Source organism: Vidua macroura, chromosome 1 (genome assembly GCF_024509145.1).
Source record: "Vidua macroura isolate BioBank_ID:100142 chromosome 1, ASM2450914v1, whole genome shotgun sequence".
Lineage (NCBI taxonomy): Eukaryota > Metazoa > Chordata > Aves > Passeriformes > Viduidae > Vidua > Vidua macroura.
This window is the reverse complement of record NC_071571.1, coordinates 980054-1007677: the sequence shown is the minus strand read 5'-3', so window position 1 is coordinate 1007677 and position 27624 is coordinate 980054. Positions and strand designations below refer to the sequence as shown.

Here is a 27624-nt window from a genome sequence, read left to right as displayed (position 1 = left end):
AACTTTTCTAGCAGAGGATGCCCTCTAGTCTAGAAGCCAACAAAAACGGAGAGGGACTTCAGCTAAGAAAGGACAAGGGGGAGTGGTTCAAACTGAGAGAGAGGAGGTTTGGATGGGATCTTGGGAAGGAATTCCTGGCTGGGAGGGTGGAAGGCCCTGGCACAGGGTGCCCAGAGCAGCTGTGGCTGCCCCTGGATCCCTGGCAGTGCCCAAGGCCAGGCTGGACAGGGCTGGGAGCAGCCTGGGACAGTGGGAGGTATCCCTGGAATCCTGATCCTATGGTTCACCTGTTGTGACACTAGACAAAGTGTATCTTCTGTGTGCTGCTGAGCAGCCATGGCTCCTGGAAAAGCTTTTTAGAAGAAGGAGGAGCAGAGCAGAACCAACCTGAGCAGAACCCTGTGCCAGGGCTGCCTTACAGTGCTCAATCAGTACCTGCAGTGCAGGCTCAGCTTGTCCCCTGCTGCAGAGGCACAGTGAGGAGCTGTAATTCTCCAGTGGGCAGCCCAGGCTCTACAATAGCAAGATTTGGAATATTCAGCTGTCAGACTTAAGCCCTGGGCAGTTTTGACTCTGTCCTCAACAGGGGAGTGTGTCCCCTGGTCCCAGCACCCGCTGCTCCACGGGCAGGAGCTCAGGGAGGTTCTTGTGTGTAAAGAAAGAAGGGAGATTTGGTGCTTGGTGTAATCAGAGCTGTGGGTCACTAACATTTCAGATGTGCAAGGAGCAGCTGGTTCAGTAGCAGGAGATTCCAGAAAATAAGCAGGGAAGCTCAGTGATTTCTAGCCCTGAAGCAGCAGCAGCAGTCCTGTGTCTGCACTGTTTGTAAATGCCTTTTTTACCTCCTCCTTCTGATCCACATTCATGGTTTTGCTCTTGAGAATTCACAGACAATTCAACTGATGATTGAGACTTTGAACCTGCTCCATTTGTGCAGTGGAAAATAAAGATTGTTTGGTTTTTAATGTATTCCTCCAACACTGCTTGTGTTGCTGTCTGGCATCATTTAAAAATCAAAAGTTGTAATCCTTTTGCCTAAAAAGAGTGATGAAGCATCTGCTGTATCATCATTGTCCCAAAACTGATACGGAAAAGGTAATAACAAAATCCCAGAACCCAGAATGATTTGTGTTGGAAAGGACCTTCTATCCCATCCCATGCCACCCCTGCCATGGCAGGGACACCTTCCCTTGTCCCAGGCTGCTCCCAGCCCTGTCCAGTCTGGCCTTGGGCATTTCTAGGGAGCACCCACAGCTTCTCTGGGCACCCTGTGCCAGGGCCTGCCCCCCCCTCCCAGCCAGGGATTCCTTCCCAAGATCCCATCCAGTCCTATTCTGTCAGCTCATAAAAAACCATCCCCGAGCAGAGGAGATGCTGAGATTGCTGTGGGGTGGATTCATCTTACAGTGTTTATCAGCTCTGCTGGGACTGGTTGCTGGGGACTTGAGGAATGCCTGGATCACTCTCCTGGTGTGTTCCTGCACATCTGAAATATTTCCCCTCAAAGACACAGCTCATTTAACCTGTCACACTGATCTGCTGAGATACTGCTCTTTATTTAGAGCACATCTGGGCATGAGACTTGGGTTTATAGGAGTGTGCATAGATGACCTTCGTGGAAATATTTATATATTTTTAACCAAATAACATGTATTTTCAGAGCTTTTCTCCCACTGTCCTGGTCACGCTGCCAGCCTGTATTCTGTTGAACTCTGTTTTTTTGTTTTGTTTTGTTTTTTTTTTCCTTTTTTCCTCTGAAGCATCCATGCAGAATCTACAGCAATAGTAAGTTTCCAACCTGAAAAGCCAGGAGTTAAATAAATCCAAAATCCCTGTTGTACTTTTGGGTCAGGACTGGGGCAGTTGTGAGTTGGGGTGAAGCAGCACAGGTCAGTGGTTCCACCGTGCTGTAAAATGCTCCTTTCACAAGCACCGAGCAAAGCTCAGCTCCAGGAGCACCCATGGATCTCTGCAGGGATCCTTTCCCATAAAATCCTTCTTAGGTGGGTTTTGAAGTGCTCACTGAGGTCCATCAGCTGTGCTGAGCTGAGACCTGCAGCTCCCTGCCCACCCACACGTCCCCACGGGATAATCCCCTCCATCCTCCAGGACAGGCACACGGGAGGAGGTTGTGACCTGCTGTAGGTGAGCAGATATTAATGGGCAGCTTGGGCACTTGAGTTATGAAACCTGGCAGGCATCAGCCTTGAAAACGTGAGGAGAGCTCAGGCTCATGAATTTTCAGGATTTCTCACACTAATAAATGTCAGGGATGGTTGGGGGTTCTCCAGGAGCTGTTTGGCTTTGAAGCTGTGTCTGTGGCAGCCTGCAGGGCCCAAGGGGATGGGAAATCCAAACCTTTCTCCTGTTTGCCAACAGCAGGGCCTGAGCTGACACTGCAGACAGCATTCCTTAGTCTGGTGTAACTTGGTGAAATCATGGTTGGTGCCTGCAGTTTCCTTCTTGGTTTTCCTTCCCCGAAGCTGAGGAAAGCCAATGTTTTGCAGTTCCAATGGGATTAGGGAGTTCTCCATTCTGGGGTGCATGGGCATATTTGATACAGAGCCATGGAATGGTTTGGGTTGGAAAAGAAGGGACCTTAAGGATCCTCCAGTGCCACCCCTGCCATGGCAGGGACACCTCCCACTGTCCCAGGCTGCTCCAAGCCCCATCCAACCCAGCTGCTCTGGGCACCTGTACCAGGGCCTGCCCACCCTCCCAGCCAGGAGTTCCTTCCCAATAGCTGATCTAAATCTCTCCCCTCTCAGTTTAAACCCATCAGCCCTTGTTTTCTCACCATTTTCTCTGTGTCTTTTGTCTAAGCCCCTTTGGTGCAGGACACACCTGCACGTTCTGGTTTTGGGTGTCCAAGCACTGCTGACCCTTTGATGTGCACAGCAAGGGCTTGTCCTGGGTGAAGGTGGAATAAACCTCAGGGGCTGCTCTGGAAGCATCCCCAGCCTTGCCAGGGAGCTGTGGGGGAGCAGCTGTGTCCTGCTGCTGCTGCTCTGGGTGTGGTGTGTGCAGTTACAGGAGCATCCTTGTGTTGGACCTGTTGGACAGCCTGTTACACCTTGGCTGAGAGACTTTTTAGAAATTAACATTTTTGCTGGATTTTACAGAGGCACTGAGAGAGAAGCCCTGTTAGTTCCAGCTGTGGGCTGGGGAGGCTTTTGTGCTGGTTTGCTCTTGTGTAGTGCCAGGTGAGCTGGACTGCTGGAGCTCCCAGGAAGCTGGGGTGATGTGAGTGTAAAAAAGGTTCAGGAAGAGCTGCTCACAGTCTGGTGTCTCTGGCTGCCCTTGTGCTGCTGAGGTATGTGATGTTTGGTGATCTCTGGTAGTGCTGGGGTGTTTTATTTCAGGAGATTCCCTCTTGCAGCCTTTGGCCCCGGGCAAGAATCCTCTCCCACACATTGGTGGGTGCTGCTCCCGAGCTGCCATGGACCAGGACCACTCTCAGATCTGTTTGCATGTAGCAGCCCTGGTGTGGAGAGCAGGATTTTATCTGTGAGGATGTTCCTGGTCACCCTAACTCAACTGTGGCATCGGGGAGCTCCTTCCCGTTCCTTCCTGGTGCAGGAAGGCATCTCAGGAAGGCCATCAGTTGGCTTAGAGCCTCTCATTAGTGGACAAATGACATTTGCATAATGGAAGCTGCTTCTTCTCCTTGTTGCCATCAAAGAGCTCATTAATGCTCCCCCAGCCAAGGCAGGACGGGCACTGGAGGAGCTCCAGCCTTGAACGATGATTTCATAGTTCAAGACTTGACCCTGTTCTTGCTGCTCCTTGTATAATGTGTGTGCAACTGAGTCTTTATGAATGGCAGATCATTAAAAATGCTGTTTCTGGCCTGTAGTATCCCAGAAGATGCAGGTTGGACAGTGCTGGCAGAGGGTGGTGTGGGGATGTGCTTTGACAAATAAAGCAGATGACAGGAGTCAACAGTGGATCTGTATTGATTAGACAGAACAGTAGGAAGAAATCCTGAATTCTTAAACCCTCTATTTTTAGATGTAGTTCGTCTGGGCTGAAGGCTTTCTGTTCCCTGAATTGTTCCAAAAATAAATATTTCAGAAGAGGATTAAACTTGAATGTGAAAGTCAGTGTCTTTTATGCATCAATGTTCATGGAAGAAGCTGGTCAGAAATCACTATTCTCCTTAAATTTGCATGCTCTGAGTCCAAATGAAAGCTGCTTTCACCAAAACTACTCATCCACACGGGAGGCTCGAGGTGCTGGTGAGAATGCAACTGTGAGAGCTAATTTTAGCTAATTCAGTCCTGTGAGCAGCAGAGTCCTTCAGCTGTGAAAAGAGACACTTCACTCTTGCTTAAATCACTTTCTTTTTTTATTGAGCTTCTGCTGAACACGGACAGGCTTTGCTGATTCTCACCAAGGGCAATTTCTGCCTTGGCTTTGGGTGCTGGGTTTCTTTTTGGTGTGAATCTGGATGTTAAGGGTTTTTTTTTGTTTTGTTTTGACACTTCAGAAAGATCTTTGAATCTTTATTCGCATCGCTTGTGTCCAAGTCCTTCATGTCAGCCTTCTCTGGGTGTCTGCAGCCTCCTGTCACATAGTTTATGTGTAACACATTCTCTCCCACGCTCCTGTCTCAGGCACTAACAAACCAGAGGGCTCTGGCTTCTGGAACTTTCCTTCCCAGGTGAGTTCAGCCCTTGCTGCACTGCCCAGCCCTCCAGAGCCCTTTGGGAAGGTCCTTGGCTGCTCCTTGACACTGGCACTGTGGCAACCCATGAGTCACTCCTCAACTTCCCAGAGTCATTGCACGTTGTTTCTTTTTTTCAAATTGCTCCTGACATCCCAAAATCCGTGGTGCTGTAAAAACAGCCCCGCTTGTGCAGCTGCTTATTTCCTGTCTGACTGTGTGAACCTCACGGGCCTTTAACTTTGTCAGCCCGAATCGCTGCCCAAGACTCTCATTTTAAAGCCTGTCCCCTCTGATAAGGATGAAATGTGGATGCTGCCAAAGAGTATCTGCTTGCTTTGCAGTGGAAGGCCTTCATCCTCCCGTGTCCTACCTGGGCCTGGGGAGGATCATCTCCTTCTCCAAGCAGTAGGACTTGCGTGACTGCCGTGGAGCTCTGACTTGCTGCTCATGAATATTTCCCTAGAAAATGATTCACTCTTCAAGTGCAGTGGAAATACATCCTGTGTTTTGAAGACTCTTTAAATTATTAGTCGAACTTCTCTTGGGAGAAGCTCCACTCAAAAGCCTGGAGTTAAATGTAAAAGCAGTCTCTTTCAAATCCCAGAATCATTTGGGCTGGAAAAGATCTCCAAAGCCATTGAGTCCAAGCTGTGCCCAATCCCCTCCTTGTCCCCAGCCCCGAGCTCTGAGTGCCACATCCAGGTGTTCCTTGGACACCTCCAGGGATGGGAACTCGCAGCCTCTTCCAATCCCTGAGCACCTTTTCCATGGGGAAATTCCTGCTGGTGTCCCCCCTGAGCCTCCCCTGGCCCAGTCTGAGGCTGTTCCCTCTCCTCCTGTCCCTGTTCCCTGGAGCAGAGCCCGACCCCCCCAGCTGTCCCCTCCTGTCAGGAGCTGTGCAGAGCCACAAGGTCCCCCCTGATCCCCCTTTTCTCCAGGCTGAACCCCTTTCCATCTCCCTTATCCATTTTTCCTAGGATTTACTGTCAGCTTTATCCAGATGCCTCATGCCAGTGTGGGAACAGGAGTTTGATGCTGAACAAAAATTCATGGAGTATCTGGCAGTGGTGCCCATGAAGGAAAAAAGTCCATCATATATTTGTGAATAAACTCTTGGTTTAGGATCTTGGTGAGTTCAGGAACAAGGCAGGGAGACAATGCAGGGGGTTGTGGCCATAAAGGCAATTTTCCTTCTGAGGGAAGGTGTCCCTGCCCATGGCAGGGATTGAAATGAGATCTTTAAGGTCCCTTCCACCCCACACCATTCTGTGACTCCTTGTCAGGTTGTTGTAGTTATTGCTGGGAAGAGGCAGGGGTGGAAATCTGAGCTGCCCAATCTGGATTTCATGGCCACTGTGTATATTTAGCTCAGGGTTCACCAGCCTTTGCCTTTGGAGCCGGCATCCGACACCCTGGGACTGCTTTGCATGTGGAATGTTGGAGCTGGGGTGGGCAACGCCCCTCTTGGCTTCTCTATCAAGTGATCTTCATGCCCTGTGTGTGCTGGAGACAGGAGCTATTTAAAGGGAGCTGTTTATCCAGAGCTTTGGAAGCCAGGCCTGAAGGGTGAGAGAACAGGAAACTCCAAGGTTGAGGGGCTCTCTCCTGCAAGGCACAGCACCAGTCCTGAATTTGGGGTGGGAAAACAGAAAGTGCTGCTTGTTTAGGGAGTTTAAGGGAGCTGATAAGAGCTTCTGAGATGGGGAATGGCACATTCTTTCTTTGTTGTAACCTCAGTGGCACTGGAGTGCATTCCACCTGGCTGGGAGCAGTGATAATCCAGGGCATTGCTCTGCTCCCTGTCTCTGGCACCCTGAACAGGGACTGAGGCAATCACTGAGAAAGTCCTGGGTCTCTGGGACTGGAGAACTGGAGACTGTCCAGTGGTGATCCTTTTGTGAGGTGCATCTGGAGAGTTGCTCACGTCCTTTTTGGGTGGCTTACCAAGATGGGCTCAGTGCTTTTCCCCAGGACCAGGCAGAGCTGGGACTTCATCCATCCTCCAAGGGGCTGTCACTGCAGACTGGCAGAGATGAGTAGGTGCCACTAAAAGTAGTAAGAACCTTCGAAATTATCAAAGAGCTGAAGGGAGTTGTTAATGCTTGCCCTGGAATGTGGGTATGATTTGGGAACTCCTTGGAATACCTGGTGTGTCACAGATGGGCTGTGTTTGCTGGGCTCCTGGCTGGTGACCTGGGGTAGGCAGTGTCTTAATGGGATGCAGTTTTTCTGGGAGGGGAATCTCTGAAGTTGGAGAAGCCCTTGGAATGTTCTGTGCTAAAAGATGGGGAGCAGAGGAGCTGAGGAACAAGAACTACTGGTGCAGGATGTGGAACTGGATCCTACAGGGACAGGGAACACGAGCAGGGTGAGTGGCAGGCAGGACCCAGTGGGGAGTGGCATTAATGAGATCCCTGCTTTGCCTTGGTGCTGCTTTCCCGTGGCAGCTGTGGGGAAACAGTGCTGGGGAGGAAGGAAGGAAGGAAGTTGGGAGCTTGGGGTCACAAGGCATGGACAGCTGTCTCTACTCCTTAAAACAGTTCTCATTATTTCTCCAAACTGGAGAACAGTCCTGCTTAACCATGGGCCACAGGAGTTGAGATTTGCTGGATTTTCTCCTGCTGTTCAGCAAGGCTGTTCAGCAAGGCTTCAGAACAGCCAGAGTCTTCCTCAGTTTATCCTGTGAGGGGATGGGGTAAAGTCTCTCAGATTATTTTAAGACCCAACACATAAGAAATCTTTGCAGCCACACCTTCAATTTCAGCAAATCTTTTTTAGATATTTTTAGATATTTAACAGTTCTGCTTGTCAGTGAGAACACCCCCTAACTTAAAGAGCATCACTTTTACAATGGGGGCAGTTAAGACCCCCACAGTACAGGAATTCTGCCCTTCAGGGGTTGTTTAGAGAGCAACCAGAGGTGCAGTTTACCAAAGAAAAGGTTGGTTTGCCCAGACCAAGAGCCTGTGGTGGATTTAATCTCACAGTTACCAGGCTGACCCAGCACTGCCCCATTTGAACTGGGACAGTACTAAAAAAGGAGCTCCTGCTTCTCATTTTCTTCAATTCTGCCTGAAAAGAGAGGTCTCTGGGTTGTTCTTCTTAACAAATAAGGTAAAGTTTTGGTGGTTTCTGTGCAAAGAGATTGGAATCTCATGTGTGAGAGTGGATCACAGCAAGAACTGTGGGCTGGAGGCCAGGGGAGCAGCCAGTGGGGCTGTGGTGCCTTGGGAGGGGATGGATGGGGCTGTTCTCCAGTGGGAAGGAGCTGGAGAGAAGGTCCCTGATGTGCCAGTTTGTCACAGGGTGGCTCACCTGCCAGCAAGGGTGTGCAGAAAGGAGGTGTGCTGTTGGTTTGTGGTGTGTGTTAGCAGTGTCCCTCTGGGGAAGGCTCTGAGCACCTGGTGCAGCTGAATCCTGCACCAGAGATCCTCCTTTCCTTGATTAATGTGGGAACTCCCCTTGCCAGCCCTTCTGGAGGGAGCAGGACTCTTCTGGAAGGCTTTTCTCACTCCTGAGTGCTTTACTGAAGCTAAAATGACACTTTCCACTGGGCTGTCTCCTCACTTAGCTAAAAGCTCTGGCATTTCACTTCCCTGGAACACGAAATGTCCATCCTGGGGAGAGGAACACGATTGGTGTTTGTCTGACTGCTGAGCAGGTACTGAGAGGATATTTTCCTGGGAGATTGGCTTGATGACTTGCAGTGGTGGAGAACAAGTTGGACATTTATTTCTCCATGTGGATTGAAATACTTTAACTCTGTGGCTCAGTTTATGTTCTCTTCTGCAAGGGGGCTAGAAGGAGTAATTACTGGGGTAGAATTTTTTTGGTGATTGCTTCACAATTAAGAAACATTATCAACGAAATGTAAAATATTGGGTAGAAAAATTTGGAACACGACACCCAGGTGAGGAGATGGTTCCTGGTAAATCTGGTGGGAGCAGCTGCACTGGAATCATGGCAAAAGTAGAGAAAACAGCTGGAGCAGATGAAGGTGGGCTGGTGAGTGGGATGTGGCTGTCACAGGTGGCTGGGCAGGTGTGACAGGGACTGACAGGGGCCCTGTGAGCTCTTAAGCCATTCATTGAGCACCTGAAATGCTGCTTAGGGCAGGCATGTCCTGATCAGCCTGGATTAATTCAGCTTTAATGCTGTGTTTGGAGAAACCTATTAAGGTGTGCAACGAGGGAAAAGTCGCTCACAGTTTTCATGGAATGTCCTGAACAGCTGGGCAAGTGTTGATGGGAAATAGGAAGCACAGAAATAGCAGTCACAGGGTGGTTGGAATGTGGGGGGACCTCTGGATGCCACCCAGGCCAGCCCCCTGCCAGGCCAGGGTCACCTGGGATGTGTCCAGCTGGGTTTGGGATGATTCCAGCCCCCCCTGGGCAGCTGTGCCAGGGCTCTGCCCCTCCATGGAGAGAGGCTCTTCCTCCTGCTGAGCTGGAGCTGGTGTGCTTGGCTTTGTGGCCACTGCTCCTTGTCCTGGCACTGGGCAGAGTCTGGCAGCCTTCTCCTGGCACCCAGTTTGAGAGATTTGTGTGCATTGATGGGATCCCCTCTGAGCCTTCCCTCCTCCAGGCTGAGCAGGCCCAGCTGCTGCAGGCTGTGCTCAGCAGAGATGCTCCAGAGCCCTGAACAGCTCTGTGGCCTCTGCTGGACCCTCTCCAGTAGCTCCTTGGTCTGAGGAGCCCAGAACTGGACACGATTTTAAACCCCAGCTGTGCCTGACCAGGGCTGAGTAGAGGGGCAGGATCCCCTCCCTCAATCCTGACCCCAGCAACACTGGGATCTTACTCCTGTTGAGGAGGGAACACCAAGGAAAGCTGCCTGGATCGCTGGAGGGGGACTGCAGGAAAATCTCCCAGGTCTCAGTTAATTCTGAGTAACACCACTCCTGTCCCAGCACCCCCAGTTCCTGCCATCCCAGGGCTCTGTGATCACACAGTTCCTTCTCCCTTGTGTCTTGCAGATAAGCAGTTTCTGAGGACTGAAGTACCTGCCCAGGGAACACCTGCTCGTGAGGTAGGAGCTGATGTTCTGATGACCCAACAGGAAATGTTTCATTCAGAAGCAGAGTTTGGTGCAGCTGTGTGTGCACAGCAGAGCAGCTGTGCTGGGAACTGCAGCCACCATCCTCAGATCTGGGATGAGAGTTCTGCCACTGGGGACTTTTGTGGAGCAGGCATGGCTGGGATGCACTCACCTTCCCATCCTGTTCTGATAAACCTTCTAATTACTGCTAATTACTGCTCTTTTTACATCCTGACAGTTAAAATCTTTCCAGACAGAATCATAGAAAGGTTTGGGTTGGAAGGGACCTCAAAGCCCATCCAGTGCCACCCCTGCCATGGCAGGGACACCTTCACTGTCCCAGGCTGCTCCAAGCCCCATCCAGCCTGGTCATGGGCACTGCCAGGGATCCAGGGGCAGCCACAGCTGCTCTGGGAATTCTGTTCTAGGGCCTCCCCATCCTCCCAATCTCCCATCCATCCCTGCCCTCTGGCAGTGGGAGCCATTCCTTGTGTCCTGTCCCTTCCTGCCTTGTCCCCAGTCCCTCTCCAGCTCTCCTGGAGCCCCTTCAGGCCCTGCAAGGGGCTCTGAGCTCTCCCTGGAGCTTCTCCTCTCCAGGGGAACATTCCCAGCTCTCCCAGCCTGGCTCCAGAGCAGAGGGGCTCCAGCCTTTCAGGTATTTATTGAAGTTCAGACATTTTTGGGGTTCTGTTTGGGATAACAGGGCTGGTGTGGAACTCCAGGCTTATCCTTTCTGGCCACTTGGACTTTCCTTCCTTGCCTTTTCTGCTCCAAAGGGCTCACATCTTGTTTAACTTGGTCATTCAAATCTTCTTTTTATCAGAGTAAGAGGACTACAAAAGATTAAAATGGGTAAACTAGGCTAAGAAAAACAAGTCTGATTTGATTTGTTAGGAATTGGGAGCAGCGGATCATCCAGGTTTTTTATCCTAGCTTCCTTTGGGGAAGGCACAGCAAAGCTCCAGTTCTGGAATCTGCCATCAGCTCTGCACTCAGGATGTTCCAGGTGCAGCTGCTCATGTAAGGTGCTTTGGGGAAGGAATTACAATTTATTCCTAATTTTTGTGTGGACTGAGAGATCTAGATGTCTTCTGCAGAGCAGTTTGGGATTGTTCTCAAATGCTGGTTATGTCTTGAAGTCCTGAGAGGAATATCTGCTGTCTTCTTCACTGTTTGAGCCACCCACTTGCCTTTTCCTGTGAAGAAGGCCTGAGCTGTCAGTGGCAGTGCTGGTGCAGTGACCTTGGCTGTCAGGAGTGCAGAGGGGCCACATGGCCAGAGCTCCTCACACCTTGATTTGCCATCACCAGCTTTATCCCCTGTCATCTCCTGGGGCTGCCTGCAGGTCACAGGAGCCTCACAAGTCTCCTAAAACTTAGTTATGGGATAAAATTATTCCTCAGCTGCCTTTTTTTTTTTTTTCAGTGTCCTTAAATGACAGATGCAGAGATAACGCTGTAGGTGCAGAGTTCTTCATTTTCAGTGGAGCTGATGCTCCTGTTCATGGTGGGACTGGAAGAGGCTCTTGTGTCCCGGTTCCTGAGGTGGCTGGAAGGTGCTCCCAGTTCCTGAGGTGGCTGGAAGTGCTGCTCCCAGTGCTCCCAGTGCTGCAGGGGCAGTGCCCAGGCTCCCTGGGGCGTTCCCAGCTCCTGCTGTCGCTCCCGGGGCTGTGGCTGCCAGCCAAACCATCTTAAGTCGTTGTCTCAAAGCCACTTGAAGAGAAGCCAAGGAAGATGGCTTATCTCTCCTGGGTGGGCTGGAGGGGGGGCTCAGAGTGCCCCACGTGCTCGTCCCCGTGGCCTCAGTGGACCTGCAGGGCTCACAGGGTGTCAGGACGGGGAAGGTGACAGAGGAATGGGAGAGCTTGGTGTTTTCCTCCCTGCGCCTACCAGTCTTGAGTGGGTTTTATTTTTCCTCTTTTCTACCTCTCTTGGCTTGGCCCAGTGTGGTGTGAAGGTCTGCCAGGCTCCTGGGAGGTCTGGGCTCGATTTGGACTTCATGGGGTATCTCCAGTTGGAAGAGACCCTTAGGGATCATCGTGTCCAATTGCCTGCTCCTCCTAGGACCACCCAAAACAATGCCATGCCTGAGAGTGCTCTCCAGGCACCCCTGGAGCCCTGACAGGTCGTGTTGTACCTCCCACCTTGTCCAGGAAGGTGACTTTGCCATCAGGATCTTCCTCCTTGCCTTTCTCCGTGGCACAGACTGGGAGTTGTGGCAGAATTGCCCCCTGCAGTCCCAGGCACCCATGGCCCCACAGTCCTTGTTCCAAGGTTTCAGGAGATGCAGGGCCAGCAGTTGTTTCCCACAGCCTGCCTTGAGCAGCTGAAGTGCTTCCTGGAGTGATTTATCCAGGAATGTTCCAGCCAGGCTCCTTGAGGGCGAGGATGAAGAGCAGCAGCTTCCTCCCCACACGCTGGGAGAGGAGGCCCTGCTGGGAGCTGGGCTGCTCCTGCTGGGATTCACCTGCCTGAGGAATATCTTGGCTTCTGTACCAGCCTGGGGCTGTTATCTCACACTGTCCCTCAGGAGTTCCTCCTGCTCACTCCATGAGGAGCTCTTCCAGCCAGGTCCAGGGGAATGTCTGGTCATGATTGTGGCACCTGGATCTTCATTTGGTTCTTGTGTTGCTTCCACGTGTACACATGGGGAGAAAACGCTCCTGGAAACGTTACCTGCTGGATAAATTGATGTTTTGTTGTGTAATGGCTCTAACTGGGACAAAGCACTCACAAACCCACATCTTTAGGGTCAGTTTTATGGGGTGCCAGAGCAGCTGTGGCTGCCCCTGGATCCCTGGCAGTGCCCAAGGCCAGGCTGGACAGGGATTGGAGCACCCTGGGACAGTGGGAAGTGTTTCTGCCATGGCAGGGGTGGCACTGGATGAGCTTTAAGGTCCCTTCCAACCCAAACCATTCAGGATTTGAGGTTTCTGAGTCGCTTTACCACTTAAGGTTTTACTTTCCTAAAATGATGTGGGAAGCACCCTGAACTAAAATTAACATTTTTTTTCAATTCTATTTATTTAGAATTGAAATTCTAAATAAAAAGAGGTGCATATTTAGAATATGGAATATTTAGAACATGGAAGAGAGCTGCTGTGTCCGAGGGCACCTCGGTGTGGCACTGGATGCTGCAGCCACACCTGGGATAAGAAAGTGAATCATTCTCTAAGGAAACCACCACTCCATGCCTGATAACACTGCAGGGACACCTGGAATGTCTTTTATTGCTCTTTCTTTCATGAAATCCCAGCTTTTGTTTTCTAGCCAAAGCCTTGTTTTCCAGGCACCCTTGAATGCGTTTGCTATCAGGAGCACGGAAATGTAAATACAATGGTGGTTGGGCTGCAGCAGCTCCTCCCTTCCTCCCCCTGCCTTCCTGCATGCACTTGGGATGGGGGAGCTGTTCTTCTGCACTAATTCATTTCAGAAAGGACTGTTCTTGCCCCTGCTGCCACCTCATCAGATTTCAGAGACAGACAATTCTCTCCTTGAGACCAAGAAGTAGCACAAGGCCTCGTGCTGCGGCTCCTCTTGGCATTTCCCCAAGCTCCTGCCTACCAGCACATCCCATTTTTTAACTAGATAAGCCACACAGGCACTGTTCTACTTGAACTAAGACTGCATTCTTCTCCTTGCAACATTTGAGCTCATTTCCTAGAAGAAAAACTAAAAAAAAACTGGAGCCTTCACCAACCTGAGTCTCGCAGCCTTAAGTCTGCAGCTGTTTTTGAGAGCTGTTGCCCAAGTGTGGCTGTGCTGGATGTGGTTGGTCACCGGGAGCTAATGTTGGTTGATCTCTCAGGCAGCAGGAATTTTGTCATTACAACCAGGTCAGGACAACAGAAAGGCTCCAATAGAATTTGTTCTTTGGCCTCACTCGGCAGGAATTGGGCTCAGCTGTTGGATGGGAGCAGTCACTTGGCCTCACTCTGTGCCTGTCATCTGCTTTTTTTACCGGCTCTGTCATGAACTTTGTGAGGCAGGAACAGCTCCCTGGGCACTTCTTCCTCCCCAGCTCCCAGGCCTTTCTTGCCTTCTCGCCACAGCAAATGCCTGTGGTGTGTCTGTGCCACGCTGGGGCTGCTCCCTGCTCCTCTGGCCCTGGGCCAGCTGTGGGGCTGGAGCAGCTAAAGAGAAATCCCTGGCATCCTCTCTAAGAATAAACACCACGTGAGAGCAGGAGTGTCCCCCTGCCCGGGGAGAATGAAGTGTCCTGCTGGGAGGCAGTAACAGCAGCAGCTTGAGGGCTGGGCTGGCATCCCTGTGGCTGAAGGGATGAGCTGCAGGGCCCCAGCAGGGGCTGCCTGCACCTGCAGCTCTCCTGGCTTCCCCAGCCTGCTGCCTTTATCAGTCAGCAACCTCTGAGGCCCTTCTGGAGGAGGTGGGGATGTGCCTGCTGAACCTGTGGCCTAGCAGAGCTCCCTTTGGATGGAAAGCTGCTGGGTGTGCCACTGCAGATGTTTTCAGGCACTTCCCTGCAGCTGTGTCTTTGTCCCTCCCCTGGGCAGCGCAGGGGCTGCAGGGCTGCTGCTGCAGGAGTGTGCTGCTGCTGCTGCAGGAGTGTGCTGCTGCAGGAGTGTGCTGCTGCTGCTGCAGGAGTGTGCTGCTGCTGCTGCAGGAGTGTGCTGCTGCTGCTGCCTCGTGGCTCCTGGTCTGGCACTGACCAGGGATCTGAGCTAATTTGTGTTCCCAGGCATTCCCTGCCTGAGGGAGAAGGTCCCTCTCTCTGCACTGATGCTGGAGCTGGACTTGTCCCTCAGAGCACCCTGAGTTCTCCCCTGGAGAGGTTTGGGGCGACTCACTGCCCCTTTCCCTGCCTCACACCCCGTTCTGAAGCTCAGTTATCCTGCTCCCTGTCCTTGGGAGCTGCACCATCACCACCAGGAGTGCCCCTCTCCCTTGGATCACAGCTTTTGCTTCCCAAGCTTCCAACAAATCCTTTCCTGAGCTGTTGTAGCCAAAGGTTCAGCTCTGCTTGCTCAGGGGCCCAGGTGTGATCAGGGCTTTTGAAGCTAAAGGCTCCTACCTTGGTTTAAAAGGATTTCAGAGTTTTGCCTTTCTCACCTGTGTGTAGGCACAAATATCCCTACTTAGAAGTAATTCCTATTAATGTGGAATATGGTTAATCTCCATTACATCTACTGTGGAGTTGCCCCAACGTGAACAAAATCCATACATGGAATTGCCAAAGGTGGGGCAAAAAGCCCTTTCAGAGCATGTTCTAGTGGCACACCAGGGTGTAAAGGCTGGCTGGGATATCCCAAACAGGATACCCTGTCCTCAGCAGGGTAAGAACAGGGATATCCCAGAGCTGGGATTAACAGAGTCAGGAACAGGCTCCACAGCTTGGAGCCTTCCAGGTGTATTCTGCTCCCACCCAAAATGTGCTTAGGAATTTTAACTCTCCATGAATTTCTGAGCACCTGAGTGGCCTCCACAGAAAAGGGGGGAATTTGGTTCCTGGCCTGACAAAGCCTGTGGCTGGAGTGGAGAGGTGCTTGTGCTCCCTGGGCACGTCCCCATGGAGCATGGTGACAGAGCTGGGCACTAACAGAGCATTTGCTCTGCCCTGTCAAAGCCTCCACCCGGCTTTGTTGTGGTTTCCAAAGGGCAGCCCCTGACCTCTGCAGCAGCCCAGCGTGTCTGTTCCATTTCCAGGTTCCTCTGGGGGCTTCTGTGGCAGTTTGCAAAGCCACGCTCCTCAGAGGCAGCTGATGAGTCCCTCACTTGCTGTAGCCAAGGTCTTGCAGGATTTGCAAATAGCTGAGACTCATTTCTTGGTATAGAAATGCTTTGGTTCATTCTTCCAAAGCTTTTTTTTTTTTTTTTTTGCCTTCCAGTAGTGTTTGAAAGCTTTAAAATATTGTTTTCTCTTGACAAATCCCCTTGAAAAAGCATTGCCAGGTTTGCCATTCCACTCCTCTGGAACACCGAGCTGGAACACTGAGTTACCATGAATGAAAACAATTCTCCACTCAACTTTCCCATGTGGAAGCTTCCAGTCCTGTGTCCTGATGGGCAGGTTCTGGTGCTCTGTAATTAAGTTGTCAGGAGAAGGGCTCGTTTTAATTAGAAGTGAAGCAGCTGCTCTGGTACAGTCACTGACACAACTGGAATTACTCCGTGCAGGGAAAGGAGTGGAGCCTGTGTGGAGTGGCTGGAAGCAGAGATGGAGCCCAACCTGTGCCTGATCCCCAGCTTAATTCAGAATTCTCCTCTCTGGCCTTGCTTTCCCTGCTACGCTCTCAGATGTGTAAATACACATATTTATATATTATTGTATCTACAGAAGGCAACACTGGGACTTGATGAAGGCACTGAGGGCCTGCACAGTGGTACTCAAACTGTAACTAGGCCAGACTAAACCTCTGAGTTTTTTTCTCTCAGCATGACTTGAACTCATTCTCATCTCTGGGTTTGTCCTGCCCGTGTTTGTGCCGTGCAGTTTCCATCCCATTGTAGAAATTAACACCCAGATTCTCACGTGAGAACAAAATCCACTCTTCTGGGAGACATGTACGTGAGACAAGCGTGGAATAGGAGGAATTCAGAGGGGCTGGCACGAGGGCTGAGGTGAACTTTTGTAGTGGAACTTCTTGGCTGTGGTGTCCAGTGGAAGTTTTGTAGTGGAACTTCTTGGCTGTGGTGTCCAGTGGAAGTTTTGTAGTGGAACTTCACACCTGGCTGTGGTGTCCAGTGGAAGTTTTGTAGTGGAACTTCTTGGCTGTGGTGTCCAGTGGAAGTTTTGTAGTGGAACTTCTTGGCTGTGGTGTCCAGTGGAAGTTTTGTAGTGGAACTTCTTGGCTGTGGTGTCCAGTGGAAGTTTTGTAGTGGAACTTCTTGGCTGTGGTGTCCAGTGGAAGTTTTGTAGTGGAACTTCACACCTGGCTGTGGTGTCCAGTGGAAGTTTTGTAGTGGAACTTCACACCTGGCTGTGGTGTCCAGTGGAAGTTTTGTAGTGGAACTTCACACCTGGCTGTGGTGTCCAGGCTGCGGCAGCGAGGAACGAGGAGGTGAAGGTGGGAACTGTTGGGTGATGCACTCCCTCAGGGTTGTGCCATCCTTGCCTCTCTCCCAGGAGAAGGATCTCAGTGGGCACAGCCAGGCTGCCCTTGTGTTGTGGCTCTGCTCTGGGGGAGGTGGGATCCAGCTCCTCCCTGGCCCGGTGCTATTAAAGGAAAGCAGCTGACGGGAGCAGCTGCTGGGGCTGGGGCTCAGCCCAGCATCCTCCAGAGAAAGTGCTTTGCAAACAGCCCTTTCCTCCCCTGCCCCCACTTCTCCTTCCCTGTGCCAGGAGAAACCAGGAGGCTCTTCCCCCATGATTGATGGAACTCTCCTTTTTTGGTGCTGCACACGAAATCCCCTCTGCTGCGAGGCCCTAAAACCCGCAGGGCCCTGGGGGCTGGCTTTCTACAGCTGCTCACTTGGGAGCTAAAACTTCCAGGTCTGGGCAGAAGGTGGGCAGACTCTTTTGTTTCCTTAGATAAATATTTGATTTTTGGAGTCCTTTTTAGGTCTCTTACTTCAGTGCTGGTAGGCCTGTGCAGAGCTCGACACTTGAAAGTCCCTCTCAGTTATTATCTATGAACTCATCTTCCATGTGGCTTTTTTGGAGGCCAGCCAAGAGCATTAATCCCCACCTTCTAGAGTCCCTAATCCCTGCTGGGGCTTAGAGGAAAGTTATTCTTGTCCTCCCAGTGAAGCTGCTCTGGCAGAGCATCTCTCTGTGTAACTTAAGGCAAGTTTATCAATGTGACTTTTTATCAGCTTGGAAAGGGTGCAGCTCAGGATGGAGCAATCCAACTTGGACAGTCTCACCCCATCCTGCTGGGTGCTTGATGGCACTGGGATTGCCCAAAGGGAGGGAATCTGCACGAGGGTGGTGTGCTCTTACCTCAGGCACATTTACCCAGAGTAAATCCCTCTTTGCAGGCACAGGACGTGCCACAGATCTTTTTTGGGAATGGGTGCAGTCAAAGGGGAGTCAGGGCTGCAGATGGGCTGCTGGGGTGACTCTTTGTGGTTGTATCACTCTTCCTGTGCTCAGCCTGACATTCCCAAAGCCTCCCAGCTCTGGTTTTCATCCGGTCGTGCTGCACTGGCATCTGGCCCTCTCCCTGTGTGAGGCTCCCCCTTCCCACCATCCCTCCTCCTCAAGGGCTGCTCTGGCTCCAGGAATTCTCCAGGCTGCTCCAGGTGGGCTCCAGGGCTCCCAGGGCTTCGGACAGGAGGGCAGCTGGAACAATTTTGCCTTCAGTTCACTCTTGGGCAGCTCTGATGGTCAGTGTGGTGACAGGGAAGGGTTTGGGAAGGTGGCTCAGGGCCCTGTGGTGGGGCTGAGGAGCTGAGCTGCCTCTCTGGTGCTGCCTCTCCAGTGCTGCCTTCCACAGGGAAGTTGCAAAACCCCCCTCAGGCTTTTGGAGGAGTGCAGAACAATTGCAGTGCAATTCCCAGGAATGTGGCAGGGCTGCTCTCTTGGGTGTCTGGAGTTTTCTGTCTGAGTTCTTGGGCAGAGTGTGGCTCTCCAAAGCCTGAGAGCAGCAGAGTTGCTGTGGAGTGCCCTGATAAGACAGGCTCGTGCTTCAGTCTCCTCACCCTGAGCAGAGGGGAGCTGAAGCAAGGCCAGAAGGGAACTGATGGAAAAGCTGCAGGTGAGAGTCTGAAAGGAGAGTTTGCAGAGCTCTCAGTGCAGCTGAACTGAGATCAGACAGAGCATCTGTGCCATGGAAATGCTGAGCTCCAGAGGCCTGGCTGGGAGGGTGGGAGGCCCTGGCACAGCTGCCCAGAGCAGCTGGGGCTGCCCCTGGATCCCTGGCAGTGCCCAAGGCCAGGCTGGACACTGGGGCTTGGAGCAGCCTGGGACAGTGGGAGGTGTCCCTGCCATGGCAGGGGTGGCACTGGAGGATCCTTAAGATCCCTCCAAGCCAAACCATCCTCTGATAGCATTCCATGACACCAGGTGCCTGCACACACGTGTGTGTGTGTGTGTGTGTGTGTGTGTGTGTTCAGACACGCTCAAACAGGGATTCTCCCCGGTCCTCTTGCATTTGGATATTCCTTCTGCCTTGATCTTTGACAGAGCTCTGGCTCCAGCTAATTGCTTTTATTTTGCATAAGTGCAGAATGTAGACTTTATTTTTAAACTGCTTTTACTGAGTGGAAAATAATGTTAATCAGGGACATGTAATATTCATGTTACCTGCCACTGGAATTCCTCGAAGTCCTGAAGTACTGGTATTTATTTCTCTGTTCCCTTTCCTCTGCTAACAACAGCCCTGGCCACAGTGATCCCTTTGTGTGGAGACCTGGAACCTTCCACAGTACCTGGCAGTGATGGCATCAGTGCTCTCCAGGCAACTGTGCTGTGAGAGAGGGAAACTCTCGTAATTGAGACAGAGACAATCCAAAGCAACACACTCCATTTTCAGAAGGCTTCAAACTGGTTTTATTACAGCATGCATGCTTTTATACATTCCTACAAAACTTACAAAAGTGAATTTACACTTTACTCATTGATCAGGAAAGACAAAGTGCTTATTGGAATAGGCAGTTGCAGGTTTCCCTTATTTATCCTTCTTTCTTTCTTGGTTTCTGTGTCAACAACCTTGGTAGGAAATGCTTTCAGGGGTGAACATGGATCCTCTCTGGCTCACAGGAGTCGCTGCAAAACCTCTTCCACAGGAAACGTTCAGGGGAACGTGCTGGGGGGTGCAGGGGAGTTCTGCCTGTGCAGGGCACTCCTCACTGGAATCCTGCCTGTATGGGGCTGTGCTGCAGCTCTTTGGAAGGGAATGCTTTGTGGGATGCACTGGCAGCAAGGTGGGAAGAGGCAGTGGCAGAGGCTTTGGCTGCTGGCAGGGTTTGGCCTGTGCCAGGATCACCAGTGAGGTGTGTGTGAGATCCATTCCTGTGTGGAATTACAGCCAAGGTGAAGGTTGGAGTGCCCCGGGTCCCTCAAGGACCACACTCTGTAAAACGTGTTCTGGCTGGGGCACAGGTTGTGTTTGAGCAGTGCAGAGCCTTGAGCTCCTCTGGAAGAGGCTCGTGGGGCATCCAGTGATCCATCCTCACTGGATAAGGCTGGATTCCTGGGCAGCACCCTCCTGGAGCAGCCCTGTCCTCCTGGGGTTCTTCCAGCTCTAAACGTGCACTGGCCTTTGGGGCTTTGCTGTTGCCATCGTTCCTACAACAGTCTTGCAGCTCCAGTGCAGTTTTTATGGGTGTTGGGAGCTTCTCCTTCGTGCAGTTCATGGATTGTGTGACGTTCCTGGGATGCACCCTGCAGTTTCACAGGATCTTTCACAGAATCACAGACTCCCAACCTTCGGCTGACACCCCCATACCAACTAATCCACACTTTGACTCAAGTAGCTTTGAGTCATCCTGGTGGTTGTTGCCTCCCCTGGGTGCCCTTCTGGTCTTGCACTTTTCCCTTCTTTTCCTTTAAAGAAAAAATATTCCTTTTTTTTTGTTGAAACAACTACAGATAATTTTAGTAGGAATGAATGTCCACATTTAAAAAGAGCTGGTGGGAACTGCTTTAGTAAAGCTGGGAAATGCTGCTCTGGCAGCCTTCAGGCCACCTTCACTAATGGCTTTTGAGTTGACAGTGAGTAGGAGCTCCACACGTGGAGAGAGGAGCTTGTTTTACAACTTGCCTTTGGCTAGAGTGGGATTTTTGCCTGGTTATCCTGGAGACTTCATCATTCCATGAAATTTAAGCTCTCCAAGCCACGAGTGGCTGCGAGGCAGGGAGAAAATAGAAGTTTCCTCAAATCTTTTTAACATTCCCAAGGAGTCAGGAATGCTGGAGTTGTCTGCTGCCAGGCTCTGCTAATCCATGTGGCAGCTGAATAATTGATGATGGGGAAGGCATGGCTTGGTGGCTTTATTAATGCTTTCTTAAGGGAAATGGAGCTGATGAGAATGTTTCTGATCATGGAGCAGAAATCATCATTAAGGACTGAGATGCAGCAAGTTGGGTTTATTTGCAGTACCAATAACAGCAGAAACAATGCTTGAAACAGAGAAATGGCTCAAAATCCCTAAGGAATGAAAGCCTGCAGTTGATGGACAGCCTTGAGGAGCCTCAGATTTGCCCATGGTGGAAGGCCCAGGTGGGAGCAGCAGTCAGAGGCTGAGGGAGGGGTTGTTCCTGACCTGAGAAGTGGAAGGAGGGAGGTGCCAGATAAGAGGAAGTGGCTGGAGCAGACAGTGAGAGGAGGAAGCAATGAGGGCCTCAGCTTTGGGATCGGGTTGAAACTTCATTAAACCCATCTGAAGTGAGAACTCAAAACTTCCTGTTTATTGTCTGGTGCGTGGCCATAAAGGGATTGTGGAAGTGACTGAGATCTGCACGAAGCCTTCAGAGCTATTTCATGGTTACAGTCCTGGAATCCCAGACTGGTTTGGGTTGGAAAAAACCTCAAGGATCAGCCAGTGCCACCCCTGCCATGGCAGGGACACCTCCCACTGTCCCAGGCTGTTCCAAGCCCCATCCAGCCTGGCCTTGGGCACTGCCAGGGATCCAGGGGCAGCCACAGCTGCTCTGGGAATTCCATCTCAGCCCCTCCTCACCCTCCCAGCCAGGAATTCCTAATTCCCAATCTCCCATCCATCGCTGCCCTCTGGCAGTGGGAGCCATTCCCTGTGTCCTGTCCCTCCATGCCTTGTCCCCAGTCCCTCTCCAGCTCTCCTGGAGCCCCTTCAGGCCCTGGAAGGGGGAATCAGAGATTTCTGAGTGGAAATACCTGTGTTGTCCTTGTGTTCCCTTGTGGAGGCAATAGTAGGAATTGTTTTCCCTTTACTTGTGCATTTCTGGTTTTTCTGTAGCAGCTTGGAAGCTCTGGGACTGACTGAATTTATTCTGAGAAAATTCAAGTGAGCCAGGAGGCTCAGGGAGTTTGTGCTGAGAAGGGAAACAACTTTACAAGTGCTTTGACTGTTTAAGGAGTCCAAGCTTAAAATCATCAAATGCTCCAAATCTGCCCCCTCTACACCCAAAGCTGCTCTCTTTGTCCCCAAATCTGCCTCCTCTGGTCCTGCCCCATCTCTTGTCCCTCACACAGGAGGGCAGCAGTCATTTAAGCCCTATAAATAATAGCTGGAAGATCTCTTGCTGTGTTTCTGGGTTGTCTGAAGGAGAACGTGGCTCTCCCTGAAATCCTCATTTGCTGGAAGTCCAAACGTGCACTGGAAATCAGGAATATTTAATGTGCTGCCTCCCTGTCTGCTCTCCCAGGAGCTCTGAGGAAGCTGCCAGTTCACTCTGGTCTCAACACCACCTCCAAGCTGAAGTTTGGGTTGATTTTGCTGTGGAACTATCTGGAATCTCCTAATTAATCCTGGTTTGATGATGCCATCGGGTGCTTGGGCTGGTCCAGCAGGTCTGGAGCATCCCAAAGACCTGGAGACCTTCCCTCTGCCAGGGGGTGGTACCTGCACATCAGGGAGTCCTTGGGGAACTGATGCCTGATTATAATTCTGGAATCAGGTCACCCTTTCTGAGGCTGGTTTTTCCAGCAGTCGAGCAGAGTGTGATTTTAAGGTTTTATTAAAGATCTCTCGGCCTCCATCTCTTTGCCCCTAAGAAGCTTCTGGCGGTCTGTGGGATTTCCTGTGACTCAGAAACAGCCAAAAAGCAGAGCTCTTGATGTGTTTAACTTTAAAACAATAAATAAGTGAATCCCAGTGGTTTAGACTGTGCCAAAATAGAAAAAATTCACAGATTGGGTCACAGATTTTTGTGCCCAGCCAGGGAATGTGAGGAACGTCGGCGGCTCAGGCGGTCGCTGTGTCCTCTCCTCTGGGAGGATGGATGCAGAAATCTTTCCATGGATTCCAGGACTCTGGAAGGAGGATGACTTAGCAGATCTCTGCTCTCCTGTTTCCTCACGCCTCAGCAGCCACGGCTGAGTGCTCCCAGCAGCTCCAGCTAAGAAAAGCAACCTGACTTACCCAGGAGAAATGGGAATTATGACCGAGCTGTCCCTGCTTCTCCCAGCCAGGCATTTAATTTGGGATGGAGTTAGGAGCTAATTTTAAAGGAGCAAGTGGATCTGATGGAGTAATGGATGTACTTCTCATAAATCTGGGCATCAGGGTCTCCTTTAAACCAGCAAAAGTGAGGAAGTGTTCCTTCCCTGTTCCTCCTGGATGGGAGCAGATTTCTCTTCCCTCTCTGGCAGGAAGGTGCTGGGCCAGGGGCTGGGTCCAGCCCATTTGGAGCAGGATGGAGCCATGGATGGAGCCTGGCAGGGCTCTGGGACTGGAATGCTGTGTCACTGTCCCTGCAGGGCTGTCAGTGATGCCTCATGTTTTAGCTTTTATATTTTCACATTCTGTGCTGCTTTAGTGTGTAGGTCTGAGCTTCATATTATGGGATGGTGAGCTCTCTGCACAGAGCAGGGAGACAAAACAATTCCTGCTCCAGCTGGGCACCAAGGACAAATGATCCAAAGCTCAGGCCCAGGAGCACAAACAGCGTGGGCTGGAGAGAGAAAAACAAGCAGGATGGGAGTGCCTGGGCTAAAGCTGGAATGGGACAATGAACTGCAAGGTGCAAATGGAGCAGAGCTGATCCCAGTGAGAGCCCCCGGGAGCGCTCGTGCATTTTGGGACCATTTTGGTCCTGGCTGGGCTCTGGTGCTGCCCAAGGTGGATCCATGGAGGAGATCACTTTATTTTATAAAGTTTATTCTGTAGCTCTGTCCAGCCTCTGCTCTAGGGCAGCCTGCACAAGGCATCATCAGGTACCTGGGTGTGCTCCTGTGGGAAAAGCAGCACTGCCTGTGCCAGGAATGCCAGGGAGGTCAGGCAGGTCCCACACTGAGTGTGATTGTGTTGGGACAGGTTACAGGTTTGGCTTTTTGGGCAGCATCCCCGTGCCTGCTCTCCTCTTCCTCTGTCTTCAGACAAGAGCACAGAATCTGGGTCAGACTGATCATAACTTGAAATTCCAAGCCTGTGCGTGCCCGGAGGCAGGAACACAACAGAGCAGTCAGGGAAGCTGCAAAATGGAAGCACAAAGTTGAGGAAATAAATTCTCCTCTTCCTTGGATGGGAGGCTGGAGGCTGTGGCTCATGCAGGCTTTGGTTTGCCTCCTTTTCCAGAGGGTGCTGAGTGGGGTGGTGGCTCTGGGAAGTTGTTCCAGGAGGTCACTTGAAGTAAAACCTGGGTGAGGAAGTTGCTGAAGAGAAGTTCTCACACCCTGAGAAGTTGTTGATGCCCCTGATGCCTGGCAGTGCCCAAGGCCAGGCTGGACAGGGCTGGCAGCACCCTGGGACAGTGGAAGGTGTCCCTGCCCATGGCAGGGGTGGCACTGGATGGGATTTGAGGTCCTTCCCAACCCAAACCAGTCTGGGACACTTCCAGGGATGGGGCAGCTGGGACTAAAATCCAGTGAAGAGTTGGAGCTCTTTGGAACAAGACACCAGGCTGGAGGGTCTGTGATGTGGGTAAGGGGTTAAAATAACCCTGCTGAATCTTTGAGATTAGCTGAGGAGGGATGGATTTTATTTATCCCAACAAACAGGTTACTCAGTGAGTACACAGAGATTCTGAGCGTGGGGAAGAGCAGATGGAGCAAACCCTGAGTGTAACAGATCAGCTGTGCCTGGAACAGGAGAGATCCTGTGTAAAAACCACGTGTGAGTTCAAGGAACACGATGGGTTTGCTTTGGGGAGATTTGAAGGTTGCCTGGAATGTGTGGCTGCAGGAAACCCCTTCTCCTTGCCCCTGGTGCAGCTGTCACTGTGGCACTGGCAGGGCTGTTCCTGCTCCTTCCCCACCTTTCCTTGGAGCAAACCCCTCCCTTTGCTGTGGCAGGGAGGGCTGGGCTGCCCTTGGAGGCTGTTGTGGATACAAACCTGGAGTCAGGTTGGTGTCACCCAGGGCTGCTCCACTCCCTCTGCTGATTTCACAGCCACGAGCCCCCTGGCAGCTGAAGAATTACTCACAATCCCTGAGGCTGGAAAAGCTCTCCCAGCCCACTGAGTCCCAGCTGTGCCCAACCCCACCTTGTCCCCAGCCCAGAGCTCTGAGTGCCACCTCCAGGTGTTCCTGGGACACCTCCAGGGATGGGCACTGCAAACCTCCCTGGGCAGTTCAGTGCCTGAGCCCCCTTTGCAGGAAGGAATTTCAGTGCATTCTTAAACCTCTGCCTTCAGAAATCTCTGTCACTCCTCAGTTTTTCATCCCAAGGTTAATGCCAGAATTCCTCTTCCCTGTGCTCTGGTAATGTCTGACTTCCAGAGCTGTGGAGGCAGGGGATTGCTGAGGATTCTTTAATGTTTCCCAGGCAGCTCTGTTCTGTATGAATGGAAATGGGGTAGGAAGCATCTGTCTCTCTAAGCTGCTCAACACATGAATATGCTGCAGGATTTGCTCTCTACCCTTGGGCACAACCCCTGCAATATCCTCATTTTCCTCTTGCCTTAGTTAGCAGACAGGCCCTGGGAATCTGGGAATTGGTGGTGTTTGGCTGCTGTAACCCCAGAGAGGGAAAAGGAGGAATTCCCAGGGGTGTTGTGGCTGTCCTTGGAGCCCACCTGGGCTGAGGAGGGATCCCTGCAGTCTGTGCCAGGTGCTCCTGTGTGTCTGGGACACCAGTGCTGTATTTAAAATGCCTTTACTTAGGTACACTGGGTTATTTTTATACATCGTTTCTACATTCCCCATTTAGCTAAATATAGGCAAGGAAATGTCCTGCTGATAAGGCTGCATACCTTATTATTATTTTCCCCCAGCAAGTAGATCACTCCAGTGTCCCAGTTCCTGTGCAGACCTGAATTAGCAGCACTGTCAGTGCCACAAGCCCCCCAAATGCCACGTGTTTTATGGCAGCTCTTCCATTGAGAGCAGCTGTGCCCCCAGGGAACAGGGACAGGACAAGGGGAAGCAGCTTCCAGCTGTGCCAGGGGAGGTTCAGGCTGGATATTGGGAAAATTCCTTCCCCAGAAAGGCTCTCCAGGCCTGGCACAGCTGCCCAGGGCCATGGTGGAGTCCCTGTTGGTGAAGGGATTTAAAATCCCAGTAGAGGTGGCACTTGGGGACATGGGTTAGTGGTGGCCTTGGCAGTGCTGGGGGAATGGCTGGACTGGATGGAGTCAGGACTTTTCCAGCCTCAGTCACTCTGTGCTCATGATGCAGCTTGTTGGGAAATGTAAATATTGTTTCTCCTTCTGATGCTAAATGACATTTTCAGAAGAAGATGATTAAATGTTCATCGCTGCACACTGAGGCTCGCTGACCTAAAGCCATCAGTTCACTTGTGAGTTAAAACAAAGGAGGATGTGCCTGAAAAATTGGCTCTGTCTGAGCCCCATTTTTGTTCCTTGAAGGAGACTGGTCAGTGCAGGGATGAAACTTCTGGAAATGCCTTTCCTGGCTGGTGCTCCCTACAGAGCAGTGCAGCCAGTTGTGTGCACATCTGGCTGAAGGTTTGTCTTAAAATAGTCAGGAACTCTGAAGGAAACCTTTCTGATAAGCCTCTTTCATTTAAATATAAAATGGGTTTTTTTTACTGGCCATAACTCATTCAACTGTGACCCTGCACAGGGGGTGAAGAGCTCCAAACTTTTCACCTCTGGATTTCCAAGCTGTGATTCAGGGCCTTTATCTAATCCACCAAGAAGTGCAGTTGCTGCCTGAAGTGTGGTCTGCCTGCAAGCCTGACCTTTCATTGTTCAGAGAAGAAAAAAGAAGAGCTTGAACTGAATTAATTTCCATAACAGACTTGCCTGGAAGGACAGAAACACCACTATCAGTGGGACACCATTGTTCCCAAGGAATGTGAGGCTGGAGCCTGTAGGTATGTGGTGGCCCTGCAGTGCTGACACAGAATTTCCTGGAGTTCAAGGAGTAGGAGCCTTTGTTTTTTGGGAACAAGAGGATCTGTGTTCTGCCACCCCATGGAAGGCAGCAGGCCGGGGCTGCTGCACAGTGGCCACTTGGGTCACCCCTCCTGACCCAGCACAACAAGTGTCCCTTGTGTTGCTGTGGCTGCAGCTCTGTGTCAGCAGCTCCTGCTTTTCCTAAGGAGAGGCTGGAGCCGGGCTGGGAGAGCTGGGAATGCTCACCTGGACAAGGGAAAATCCAGGGAGAGCTCAGAGCCCCTTCAGGATCTAAAGGGGCTCCAGGAGAGCTGGGGAGGGACTGGGGACAAAGCCTTTCTGTACGTTCCAGCAGCTTTGGTTGGCTCTTGCTGCCAAGGATGGCTTCAAAAGGCTGAAAAGTGAAAAAGTAAAGAATTGGTGATGGGGATGTGTTGTGCCAACCTGAAGGCTGGAGTTGAGTCCGTTCAGGTGCATTTTTTCAGCTTGGTGCCAGGAATTAAGTTGAACACAGAGATGCAAATCAGGGAGGAATAACTGGTGACTACCTCTCCTCTGTTTCCAGTTCATGGCTGTGGATATAATGCCTACGTGTGCACTTTGCTGTATTTTTTTCATGTGAACATTATTAAAACGTCACTTTCCCTCCCAAATCCCAGGGCTGGAGGGGGTTTGCTGGGATTAGCAAGGTTTGCTGAGGACATGGATGTGCTGCAGGACCCTCTGGGAGGGATCAGGAGCAGCACTGAAGTATACATCAGGGATTATGTAAAATCCTAATCTCCATAGGGGAGGCTGGGTGGAGTCAAGCCCAGCACTAAATTCTCTTGCATCACTTTGTGCTGCTGAGGGGTGTAATTAACTCCAGATCTGGGGCAGGGCAGGAGTCAATGTCACACCATGGCTGCCCTGGCCAGGTGCTGGGCGTTATTTTTGACATTTTCTATTTAAGGTTCTGATAAAAGACCCCATGACATGTCACATCCACGAGCTAAACCCGCTTTAGACGATCCCGGTTTATTTCTGTTCCGTTGGGGGGGTTTGGAAACATCTGGGAGTGACTGAGCACTGAGCAAACA

General features: G+C 51.3%; 1 protein-coding gene across 7 annotated transcripts in view; it reads left to right on the top strand.

The window, feature by feature from the left end:
• MAP4 (microtubule associated protein 4) overlaps positions 1 to 27624 on the top strand; it is a 148280-nt gene that overhangs the window by 19103 nt on the left and 101553 nt on the right. For 6 of the 7 annotated variants that reach the window (XM_053979208.1, XM_053979226.1, XM_053979235.1 and 3 more), the window contains exon 2: positions 9645 to 9697. The exons of the other annotated variant lie outside the window; for it this stretch is intronic. The gene's annotated coding sequence lies outside the window, so the exon portion shown is untranslated. The remainder of the gene's footprint in view (positions 1 to 9644; positions 9698 to 27624) is intronic. 7 annotated transcript variants of the gene reach the window in all.